The sequence below is a fragment of the Nothobranchius furzeri genome, chromosome 13 (assembly GCF_043380555.1).
Source record: "Nothobranchius furzeri strain GRZ-AD chromosome 13, NfurGRZ-RIMD1, whole genome shotgun sequence".
Taxonomy (NCBI): domain Eukaryota; kingdom Metazoa; phylum Chordata; class Actinopteri; order Cyprinodontiformes; family Nothobranchiidae; genus Nothobranchius; species Nothobranchius furzeri.
Window position 1 is genome coordinate 36193836 of NC_091753.1, and position 13173 is coordinate 36207008.

A 13173-nucleotide genomic window follows, 5' to 3' on the forward strand; every position below is an offset into this window, starting at 1 on the left:
CTTATTTTACATGTAGAGAATTTTATATACATTTTTTATTTTTACAAATATCCAATGACTCATCAATTTAAAAATGGAAAAGTTTCTCTTTTTTTAAAAAAAACTAACTAAAATAACCACTGGTGACCGTTTAAAATCAATCAAGTGAGTCCACACACACACACACACACACACACACACACACACACACACATATATATATATATATATATATATATATATATATATATATATTGCGGTCGGTGTATATATATATATATATATATATATATATATATATATATATATATATATATATATATATATATATATATATATATGGAGTTGTTTTTGTGCTTGGAACTGGATAAAGAACAAGCCATCCCCCAGTTTTAGGTATAACAGCCAGCAACATATAATATTATGTTGGGAACAAAAACATTTTCTGTTCCGAAGGATCATGTTTGGGTGTCTGAAGTCACTATCAGATTAAAAAGACACAAACGTGACTTTTAGTTTTGGGCAGAGCTGTTCTAAAAATATCTCAGATTTACAGGAAGTTAATAAACAAGCCCTCAGTGGAAATATACAGCTAGTCCTTTCAAAAGATGCACTTACTGTAACTTAGGAGAAATGAATCAGAAGGTTCCTGCTGTCAGATTTGAGATTATTAGCTCATTAGTAGTTTTGTTTAGCTTCGGAGGATTAATGCTTATCATAAAAAATTCAATGTCTCATGGATTTAGTTTAGTTTTAACAGGAAGGTTGGAAGTATGAGTTTTTTGCTTGTTAGATGTCGACCAATATCGGTATTTCTATTGCCGATACTGATGCCATTATGTAGGAGACATGCTCAGTCGATGGCCGATAAATTCTGTTGATTTTCATGGGCCCATTTTCTAGGCCAGTAACTAACAATTTTCTACCGTTTTACATGCTAAAACATCACTAACATCATCAGTTGATGTGCAAAATGTCTGAAGCTGAATCAGTTTTTAATCTCTGAATTGAATTAATTGTTAAATCTTAAAGGGACATTATGGAAGTTTGACAGTCAAAACATGTATAGAAATAATAAATGAATAATGAGATGTGATGGAGTGGAAATGCGGTGATGGAATGTGGTGTGTGAGGTGGTGTGATGTAAGCTAGATGTTTATCAGAATCTTTGTATCTGAAAGACATTGTGAAATCTGGGTGTAAATGAAGTTGTTGTCTGCTATAAACTAGAGAGTTGATTATTAATAAAACAGCATCAGACGCAAACTGTTGTGTCTACAAACCCTGGCGGAGACCTCCAGCAGATCCGGACTGTCAGAAGTCGGATGGACCTCACAGCACCTGGAGCCAGTAGATTAACTCTGATACGACCCGTCCAGTCTTGAGATGTCTCCAGGTCACAACAGTAGCTGGAATGCTTGTGTGCGTCAGAAGTGGATGTGGCTCTTAGGGAGCCTTCTGGCTGTGTCAGCTTGCAGCATGCAAACAGGTTTGACTGTATGTCAAAAGAGATGTCTCAAGGATGCTTCCAAATTGGCCGGTTCTGAACTCCGGTAGTAACTGAATTACTTGGGAAGTAATTCTTGTTTTATTTAACTACTTTGTTATAATTTCTGGCCAAGTTTGGCCAATCAGAATTTGTCAAGTTTCTGGGTATTTACCAACATCCCTCAGAAAGCCACGTCCTCCTCAGATACAAAAATGTTTGTAACACTTTGAATGAAAATGGTTTAAAATATTTATTTGAGGTGAACCTTAACCTTAATTTGTATCTTATGAAGATGTGTATGAGTGTAGATAATGGTTAACTTGTTAAATCAAACAAATACTGATCATAAGATCTGCAATGGATCATTTTAAGAGCAATATTCATTTCAACATCATTGATTTAAGCACAGATTATTCAAACATTTCATTTAAACATCTTGTTCATTCATCACATATGATTATTTAACTTATAGGTTGTAAAGATTCACTTTTATTCTGAGTGAGGAATCCAGCAGTCTGGAGTAAGGGCTTTTGCGGGAGACTTTGAAAGTTTATTTATGTCTGCGTTGAAGAACAATTAGTGATCAAAAGGTTGATGTACATCTCGATACTCCAGCTGGTGGAACCTTGACTTTGCAGCGTTGGCGTGTATGAAAGGTATAATAAATAAATAAATAAAAAATACAAATATATGTATATATTTATATCTTATATTTATATACATATACATAAGGGGAGGGGCTGCGCAGTGGCGCAGTGGTCAGAGCTGTTGCCTTGTAGCAAGAAGGTCATGGGTTCGCTTCCCAGCCTGGGATCTTTCTGCATGGAGTTTGCATGTTCTCCCTGTGCATGCGTGGGTTCTCTCCAGGTAGTCCAGCTTCCTCCCACAGTCCTTAAACATAACTGTTAGGTTAATTGGGTTGTCTAAATTGTCCTTATGTGCGAGTGTGTGTGTGTGTTTGTTTGTTTGTCCATTATATCACCCAGCAGACATATCAGGTATAAACAGAAAGCTCATGTAATTTATAGTTTTGTATTTTACAAACTAAAAACTTTAACACAAAGCTAATAAATGACAACAGTTTGGTATTTGTCTCTGAGTTTTTTGGTTTTGTCTTCATCCAAATTGGAGTTATTTTAAAATTGTCAGCCAAAAGAGAGGAGGGGTCAAATAGCTTAATCCACCCAAATGCACTATATTTGTGTTCAGGTATTGTAAAAGTTGTGCTAAAAAGAAAAGAAGTTGTTGGGTTATTTGGGTTATTTGCTTTGGCTAAAGTGGGCCACATGCTTGATTACAACCTTGAAAAAATGTGTCAGATTATAGAAAAATTGACCGGTGACTGTTTCATTCCAAACTCATCTCATAGGTCAACTAGTTTGAACCCGATCTTATCTGAAACATTCTGCAAAGCCCAGCCTGGAGGGTGGCTAGCATGTGATGGACATGTCTTGCAGGCAGTGCAGGATACCTGGCTTCCACCTACTGAAGCGCAATTAGCCTTCATCAGGTCACACCCTGGTGCCGGTATCGGTCTTGAAGCAGATCAACAGGAAATCAAACTTTGCGACATCAAAACACCTTAACACATAATCAGAGCTCATCAAGTGTGGGTTGTTTGTGTTATAACTGTTTTAAGACGGATGACAACATCTAAGTCAGCCCCACATGACTTCTCACTGATGGAAACGCTGACCAGACAGAAGTTAATGGAAAAAGGGTTCTGCAGGTTGGGATAATAGAATGCAACATTCTAAACTCGACAGGAGGACTGGTTTTCCATGATGGACACCACTTGACTTTATATATTTTTTATCTATTGTGAACCAAGGGAAGCTATTTGGCACGTTAGTATACCCAGTTTTACAGTGAAGTTGAAAACAAACATTTCTGGTTTTAGGTATTCCATAACACTTTATTTCCTTTTTAAGACACATTCCCATCAATGTGACATTTCATTCTGAAACTCCAGTGATCAGAGTGAGGAAACACTTTCTCTTTGGCCAGCTCTATTTTGCTTTTTTTTTTTTTTACAGCGAAGGCTGTCAAAAAAATCTGCCATTTAATGCGCAAATTACTTTTACTGCAATTCAAAAGTTAAGGATTTCCAACATTTTTTGCATAACATATGGACATAAACACTGAGACAAAACAACATTTTTACACATTTGTGTTTAGCTCTGATTCAGGACGTCTCAAGTTTGCCATTCCCAGTCTACGTTTCTTATAAATTTAAGTCCAGAACAGATTTAGCTAATAAACTTTAAACAAGGAACTAGGAAACAAAGCTACTAAAACTAAGAAAATAAAAGCAAGCCAAGACAAGTTAGAAAACAAGACAGCTGAAGAAACACCAATAGTTTGATTTGAATCGGTGCAAAAGAAACAGTTTAATCATTTTTTAACTCTGCCAATAACCTTTGCCCAATACATGAAATGACAGAGAATGTATCTATTTATAGGGCAAGGTCAATAAAATATATGAACTCATGAATATATAACTAACTATATAACTAAACTTGTGCAGCATCAATAAAACAGAAATCTGAGGAACATACTCATCCTGTTAAAGAGATAGAGGTACAAAAAGTAAATATTATAATTTATTTTGACTTTTCATTTGGCCATTCACTGGCTGCATAAACTGTGGGTAACTTATTAGACGTGTCCCTTCCCTTTAAACTGCAAAACAACAGCAAATGCATTCCAGTTAGCTGGTCCCACAAGGTCACGAAATCACCGGATAATTGCAACATCACGCATGATTTTGGCAGTTCACGCAATAACAAGCAAGGAGAAAGATGGCAGCCTTTATTTTGCGTTTTGTCTTTGCTATGGCGGCATCACAGATGATGGCAAAATTTTATGCAATTTACCGTTTATGCATCCAATGGAAAGGCCTGGTTAGAGTCAAACCTTATAGCTGGGAAAAAGTATAATGAACCACATGATGCGTTAAAAAAATATCACAAAGAAAACATAGAAACATCTATCGTGACTTCTGGAGTTAGCTAAATTTAAGATGCAAAAACACACAAAAATGCCTCCACTCTTTAGCATTTCTTCAAAAATGTTTGTGAGAGTCACTGGGTAAGGTTTTTATGTTGTTTCATCTTCAAAGACTGCATTGTGCCAATGATGCCAGTAGTGCTTGCAGCAAAAATTCTCCCACAAGCAGCAAACAAACATAGTCTGGGTATGCTGGCTTGCTATCAAAACGACTGCTAATGGAAACTATTTTACTTCCTCATGTCATTAAATGATATAATCTAAATAAAGTTTGGGCGTGACTGTGCTTGTTCCAGTGCTCTTTCGGCAAGGAACTGTTTTAAAGTCAAATACCAGAACTATTTCAATGGAAGCTTTGCAAAATGTTGACTTCCTTATTGTTTGACTCACACACACACACACACACACACACACACACACACACACACACACACACACACACACACACACACACACACACACACACACACACACACACACACACACACACACACACACACACACAACACGACATAATAAATAAATAAATAAATAAAACCCACATCAAATCAAATGAGGTTTATTTGTTAAGCACTTTAAATGCAACATTGTTGCCCAAAGTGATGAACATAGACATATAAAAAACAAAAATATAAGCAGTCAGGTAAAAACATAATAAAACAAAACAATTCAATTAAATAAACACAGAATCAATCCGAAAGTAGCAGATGGCTCTAGTTGTTGCTGGGGGTGATTTTGAGGTCATCATTTTTCTGTGTTGTCTGGAAAGTAGCGACATTATAGTGATGACCTGCAAACTTAAAGAAGAGCAGTAATCAGTGGGCGATAATGACAAAGCAGATTTTCATTCCTGGTGATTGAAAAACGACTAGAGATAACTGTTCATTTTAAAATGTGTAAAAATAAAAGAGAATGAGAAATCATCCATTGTGCTCATTTAGTATTTATATGACTCTTAAGTCAACTGTTTCATTTACTCTAACTAATCCGCTCTTTTTACAAACCCAGGGGTTTTCTATCTTTTCCTCGTGTGTGTGTTAGGGAATGGTTTTTATGACACTTGCAATACATTTTTGCTGACATCAGTGTCTCTTCTGTGTGTGTGTGTGTGTGTGTGTGTGTGTGTGTTTGCCCAAGTCAGTAAAGTTCACAGGTTTATTGTTTTCTTCCATCCACATTTAAGTGCTTTATGATCTCAAGAGCCAGACAGATGTCTGACGAAGACTGAATCACCTCATCATTTACAACCATTAGTCTTGAGAAACTACAAAGACGGTGATCAAATGAAAATGTGTTTAACACGTAGGGAGGCTGATTTGAATAAAATAAATGACAGTTTTTAAAGTAATTGGTTTTGGTTTTTTAAGGAGACGTTTTTGAACTAATTTGGTTTAAAACTACTTAAATATCTTGTTTGTTAGGAAATAAAAGTGGGGCAACACAGCATTCCATGTTCTATTTGTGTGTTCTGTCACAATCGTCAGTTGTACTTTCCATCCTACTGACAATCTTGGGAGATGTGGTGCTTTGTAGCTGTCCATTTCTGTCCTGATCTGAAGGTGGAAAGGGCTTATTGCTGTTGGATTGTTATGTAATTAAACAATAAAATAAAACTGACAACTTATATGTTTTTATGTTAAGATCAGCCATTTTTGGCACGTCGGATGCTGTGTGTGGAGTTGTTGGCTCCGAGGGGGTCGGTGGGATGCCGGAGCACCAGTTGGATCCGGTGCCATTGAATCTGGCGGCTTCCGGATTGGTGTCGGTGGTGTGCGGCGGCGGGATGATCCGGTCGCGGTGCCCTCCACTACAGCTGCGAGCTTGCGGGAGAGGAGTTCACCGACAAAATCTACGTGAGGTGTTACGTGAATCAGCAGAGCCCTCGCCAGTGGATCCAGAAGGCTTGAGTATAACAGCATCTTCTTCCGTCATCAGGTTTGCTCTGTCCAGTGCCAGATCTATTATGAATAAGACTTTTATTCTGAACGATTTTATTGAAACAAATGGTCTGGAGTTTCTGTGTGTTAATGAATCCTGGGTCCCTAAAGATGAAACTGCTGCTTTTGTGGAACTTCTCCCGGATGATTTTACATATTTTAGTGTTCCGAGACCCTCGGGGCGTGGTGGAGGATTGGCAGTGATATTTAAGTAATCAATTATGTGTAGGCAGGTATATCCATCCTCTGTGCCTACCAGCTTTGAACTCTGCCTCTGTGAGCTGGGATGCTCTCAGAAGCTACTGGTTGCTCTCCTATATCGCCCACGGAGACAAAACTCTGATTTTGTAGATGATTTTACTGAACTGCTTGGCGAGCTGATTCCTAAGTATGATCAAGTGTTACTTCTTGGAGACTTTAACATACGTGTGCTGTCAGAATAAACCTTTGGTGAAAGATTTTTTAAACCTCACTAACTCTTTTAATTTGGTTCAGTTAGTGGACCAATCCACACACGTTAGTGGCCATACTTTAGACTTGGTGCTGTCACTGGGTGTAAGGGTCTCAAACCTGCAGGTCCAAGAGGCCTATTTTTCAGATCACAGGCCAGTATTGTTTGATGTGGCCTGGAATCACAAACATGTGCAACAATATGCTCCGATGAAGCGCTGTCAGATGTTAAAAGACTCTACAGCTGCTGAGTTTGCCGTAGTGTTTTCTATGGGGGGTGTGGAGCAAGACTACAGAGTTTGGACCACAGAAGAGCTTGTTATACACTTTGACTCAGCATGCACCATGGCGCTTGATGTAGTAGCCCCAGTACGGGTAAAGAAACCTAAATCTAAAAACGAGCCATGGTTAACTGAGGGTACTCGAGTACTGAAAAGGATGTGCAGGAAGGCCGAGCGGAGGTGGGAAAAGGATGGGCTCCAGAGCTCGCCTGACCTAATAAGAGGACATTGGATTGGCTATCAGAAGGCTGTGAAAGATGCAAGGAGAAAGTACTTTACCAACATAATCTCCTTAAACTCTCAGAATGCTGGGATACTTTTTAAGACAGTGGACTCTATTTTAAATGTCAATGAGCCCCTTGCGATTGAGTACACCACTGAGTCATCTAACAATTTTTTGGACTTCTTTGTGGACAAGGTAACAAGGTGACAAGGGCCTCTATTCCACCACTTAAGCATGCCCCCTCTGCAGATCTCTGTGTTCCAAAGGCACTGGAGGGTTTTCAACCATTAACTCTTGCAGAGCTTGAGGATCTGGTCATGAGACTTAAGCCAACAGAGGCGGTAACTGATGTTCTCCCGGCAAGGCTACTGACAGAATTTTTTTTCTGTAGTGGGTGTTCACGTACTGCAAATTGTAAATAGCAACTTGATATCTGGGGAAGTCCCTACTCCCCTAAAGCAGGCGGTGGTACGACCTCTGCTTAAGAAATCAGGATTGGACCGAACAAGCTTGTCCAATTACAGACCTGTATCTACACTCCCTTCCATCTCAAAGATCATAGAGAGGGCTGTGTTTATCCAACTGATGTATTTTCTACAGGAATGGGGAGTTAGAGAAGTATTTCAATCTGGGTTTAAACCCTTTCAAAGCACTGAATCTGCACTGCTTAAGGTCCTTGATGACATTTTATTGGCTAATGATTCCGGTGATGCTGTGATTCTGGTGCTCCTGGACTTGACATCAGCCTTTGATACCATTGATCATAGCATCCTATTAAACTGGCTGGAGCGGTCTGTGGGCATTACGGGCCAGGCACTTAAGTGGATACGATCTTACCCCCAAATTCCACTACCTCCGCTCCGCTCCGGTCCGCCCCCGCCTACCGCAGCCGCTCGCTTCCGAACTCAATTTTTACTGGTACCCGCTCTACAACGGCTCCGCTCCGGTGCGGAGACCAGAGGTGGGCAAACAAGCATGCGCGGGATTTTCGAGATCTTGCGATACAGTCCGAGCAATAAACACGGAAGTTAGATCCAAACACCCGTTGTGTGGGAGAAGCATCGAAATGAACTGTTTAATCTGCCCATCATGTGTGTTGAAAGATCAGCAGTGTTTGGATCAACAAAGTGTGACTACTTTAATAGTGGAAACTGTATTTATGGCTTATTTTTGTTCATTTAAACTTCAGCCGCCACTGATAGTTGTTAAAAGTTGTTAAACCTGTGCATATGAAACAAAAAACGCCTTTTGTTTATCGATGTATTGTGAAAAACGGAAGTTGTGCTTGCTCCTTTTCCTGTTGGGCGTTTGTGATTTCTGTCCATTTACTGCGGAGGTGCTCCGGCGTCCGGCGAAAATAGGATAGATTCTATTTTTGCCGGACGCCGGAACAGAGGGCGGCGCACGGCGCCGCACTGTCGCAGCATGGCTGCAGTAGTGGAATTGCTCTGATTGACTAGAACGGGACCGATTTTGCTCCGGCGTTCGTGTCGGAGCGGAGCGGAGGTAGTGGAATTTGGGGGTCACTTGACTGGGAGGAGTTTGTGTGTGAGGTTGGGGGACTGTTCCTCCGATCTGGCTAAACTGCCTTGGGGAGTCCCCCAGGGATTGATTTTGGCCCCACTATTTTTCTCCTTATATCTCCTACCCCTGGGTGAACTATTCCGTAAACATGACGTGTCATTCCATCTATATGCTAACGATTGCCAGGTCATTTTTCTAATTAGGCGTGGTGGTTTATGCGCCATTCAACCTCTGTTGGACTGCCTGGAGGACATCAAGCTATGGTTGGCTCAGAACTTCTTGTGTTTCAATGAACACAAAACTGAAGTAATTCTGTTTACGCCACCAAAGACCCTAGGAGGTGCCCAAGGGCTTGATTTCTCCACTCTGGCACCGCATCAGAAGGCGATGGTCACTAACTTAGGGGTAAAACTGGACACAGAGCTCAGATTTGATGCTCAAGTGAACAGAATCGTGAGATCTTGCTTTTTTCATCTATGCCGCATAGCAAAAATTAAGCCTTTTCTGTCACATAGTCATTTGGAAACTGTAATACATGCCTTTGTTACCTGCAGGCTGGATTATTGCAACTCGCTATATGCGGGGCTTAGGCAAGCTCCAATAACACGCCTCCAGGCGGTTCAGAACTCGGCTGCTCGGTTGTTAACATCTACCAGGAGGTCTGAACATATTATACCAGTCCTACGTGCCTTGCATTGGCTCCTTGTCTTTTATCGCATCAGGTTTAAGGTCTTCCTGTTTGTGTTTAAGGCGTTAAACTCAGGGGCACCTAAATATCTTTCTGAAATCATCCACCAACATGTCCTGGTGCGTTCCCTTAGGTCAGCTGACCAGAGACTACTAACTGTGCCTAGGTACAGCCTGAAGTCTCGTGGGAGTCGTGCCTTTTCAGTACTTGGACCAAGTCTCTGGAATGAGCTGCCAGCTGATGTAAAGCAGGCCAAATAATTGGAAACCTTTAAAAGCAGATTAAAAACACATCTGTTATCACTGGCATTTGAACATTGAAGTTGGGGGAAGTAGGCCGGATATGGATTGCGAACTTGCACTCAGGATTTCGTATTGTATTTTAAATGGATTTCTTATTGTATTTTACATGGATTTCTTATTGTATTTCTAATGGTTTTATGTCTGCCCTATTGTGGTGCTTTTTATTGGTGTACAGCACTTTGTTTGTCCATTTTGGCCATGTGAAAGTGCTTTATAAATAAAGTTGATTTGATTTGATTTGATTTTGTAGATATTTCTGGCTTCAGAGGGTTAATGTCAGAGTGGATCATGACTAAAGAGCAGACGTTTGACTCAAGAGTTCACAAAGAGTTAGAGTGTCAGTAAAGAAGTGTCACATCGAAAGCAATCAGTCACTTTAGTAGGTGACGCTTGTTTCACTTTGAATATGTCCCACATTCACAGCCATCTGTTGGCAGTATCTATTCCAGTAATTAGTGGTTAAAGTTGTCCAATTAATCATTTTATGCAAGTGAAATTATGAAATGCATCCCGTTTTAACTGTCAAAGACTTTGTGTTGTTTTGTCTCAATGGCAACCAGTTTTTGAAACCCAACTTTATATAACGATTTTATCGTATGCATGGACATTGTTTTGACTTTAAATGTGGGGACACACAACCGGCATAACAAACGGGGGGTGGTCTTTACAGTAAGTATAAAAAACTATGTATAAAACTACAGTCTAGAGGCTCTTTTACGCAATGTAAGAAATGCAGAACTGTTGAGTACACACATTGGCCGTTCCTGCCAATTACACGTTAGCAAGAATCAGCAGAGCCAATAGAAGAGCTTATGAACGGTTTTAATGGGAAACGGGGTTCAACACAAACAGTTGCTTTCCACTTGGTCTTAGTGCTTTTTTGTCTTCACTTTCAAATTCTGACATCCTTCAGCAGAAGTCTCACAACAGCAGATCTAGCCAACAGAGAATGTTTACTTGTGTTGTTTCACCACAGATGTGGGAGAAGTCGATAGGGAAGTGAGAAGTGTTCCCTCCTAAAAGGCAAGCACTGACAAAGCCACTTTGTAGCTTAGACCATAGTTTCCAGAACTGAAACAAGTTTTAGTTCATTGCTTCTTTATGTGCAATTGTTTTGTTACTTTTCAAAATTGTGATTTAAACCAATTTTTTAACAAACAATATTTATTACTCTTTAGTAAAGTCGCTTTGGATCACCTGTAAGTCGCTTTGAAAGAAAGCTTCTGCTAAATACATAACCACAAATTAAATCAAGGGAGATCCAGAGTTAAATGTTTTATTATGAGACTTCAAATTGTGAACATAAGGTTAATGGGCTGTATTTGTATAGCATATAGTGGATGACTGATTATATACCATGTAATCAGTCATCCACCCATTCATCCACACATTCACACGCTGGTGGGCATTAGCTACAATGTAGCCACAGCTGCCCTGGGATGCAGAGGCGAGGCCTCTTTTGTACATTTATACTGTGTGCTTTATCCAACTGCATTGCAGGTTTTTTAACACTATAAAAGTGTTTTTTTTACCTTGTTTTCAAGGCTGACGTTTCGACGACCACTGAAGCCTTCTTCAGAGTTTTGCCGATGTTGGTGACGTCACTTCCTTCTCCGTTCATCAGCGGGCAGCCGAGGACGATGTCGCTTTCGGCTGCCCGCGTTGCCCTCACTTATGAGACGATGTCGCTCTCTGCTGCCCGCGTTGTCCTCACTCATGACACAGTCCCATGCATGATCTAATGTGTAGACCCCATCACCTCTGTTCATTGTTGTGTGTTCACGTCTCCTTATTTCTATGGCTTCCGTAATCCATCTTTTGTATTTTTGTTATGATCTGGATCATAAACACTGAACAACAAAAATACATCAAAGCAAACTGTTGGATGAAGATTGATCTGGACAAGTCTTTCAGTATTTCCTTCAATCAATTGTAGAATATTGTGAGCCATCCATTGTCTTACTGAATCTAAGCACTGTAGCCTTGTAGCCTGAAGCAAAAAGGAGATTTACAGCAAAGTATCATCTGCATAGCAGTCATTGCAGTGACCTAGTAATTACTCTGATCTTAAACCAGTTGTCAAGCTTCAAACATTTTCAATTCCCTTGCACATCTACATCTAAAACATCTTGTTTATGTAAAAATGAAAACTTTCAAAATCTGTGTTAATTAAATGTGGTTATTATTTGGTCTGTAAACATTTTCAACACTTGGTTTGGTTTGCTTCGGATCACCGAGTTTTGGTCATTTTTATCACAACTTTTGCCTCTAGATGTCTTTCTAAGTTCTTGCCACTGTGTATACTTCAGTTATTGTTTTCAGTCTTAACAGATAATTTAGCCACTTCCTGTTTACTTTGGTTCTTGACTTGTGTTGATATACTTCATGGCGTGCTGCCAGTGAAATTCCTCCTATTTACCTGCGGGTCTGATACATTTGACGTTGGAAAGAAATGCTTATCCCATCTGATTTTTCAACATCCTATTGAGTTTTGTGAGAAAAAAAAGTGTTTTAATATCAGTGAAGAGCACGTTTGTTTCATCAATAACAATAATAATAATAATAATAATAATAATAATAATAATAATAATAATACATTTTATTTAAAAGCGCCTTTCAGAACACCCAAGGTCACTTGACAGAAAACACTTAATAAAATACAACAAAACAATAATAAAACCCAAACAAGAAAAAACAAAAAAAAAAACAAAGAGAGAAACAGTTCAATAAAATCAGGAAATCTTGGAAAATCTTTTATTGGTCATTGTCGTGATAATCCGAACTGCACTCCTGAACGCTGGAAACATGAATTACTTCTTGAAAAAACATGGCTAAGCTAAGTTAAGCTAAATATAGGACATCAATAAACTGACAATTACTGCCACTGTGCAAAGACCTAGTTTGGAATGTCCTACAGATGTGGTCTGGACCGACAGACTCAATATAGACATGATCTGCACGTCCATGTGATGTTGACTGTTTGCAGGGTAGTAGCCAAATGGATGTAAAAATAAAAAGAACAGACTATTGCCTTGTCATTTTGGAGGTTTTGTAACCTGATAACGAACATGTTGCTCATCAAACCAGATCTGGGTACTGCATGACAACTGAGGAAGTACATCTGGGTCTACCCTACATTGCGCCACTGATTATATACACACATACCCCCACCAGCTAGAAACGCCTGTGGTTTGACAGCATGCACGAGAGACACATGTGACTCTTTAGATGTGTTGAGGAATTGCGGGTGGATTGCGTGGTTTTCCAAGGTTTATATTTACTGGATGAGAG

At 39.5% G+C, this 13173-nt stretch overlaps 1 long non-coding RNA gene across 3 annotated transcripts in view; it reads left to right on the plus strand.

Annotated features, from left to right (window-relative positions):
- LOC139062387 (uncharacterized) overlaps positions 1–12089 on the plus strand; it is a 43422-nt gene extending 31333 nt beyond the window's left edge. For 2 of the 3 annotated variants that reach the window (XR_011515961.1, XR_011515959.1), the window contains exon 4: positions 6119–12089. This is a non-coding gene — a long non-coding RNA (uncharacterized lncRNA). The remainder of the gene's footprint in view (positions 1–6118) is intronic. The other variant, XR_011515960.1, reaches the window with a different exon arrangement.
- The last annotated feature ends 1084 nt before the right edge of the window (positions 12090–13173 follow it).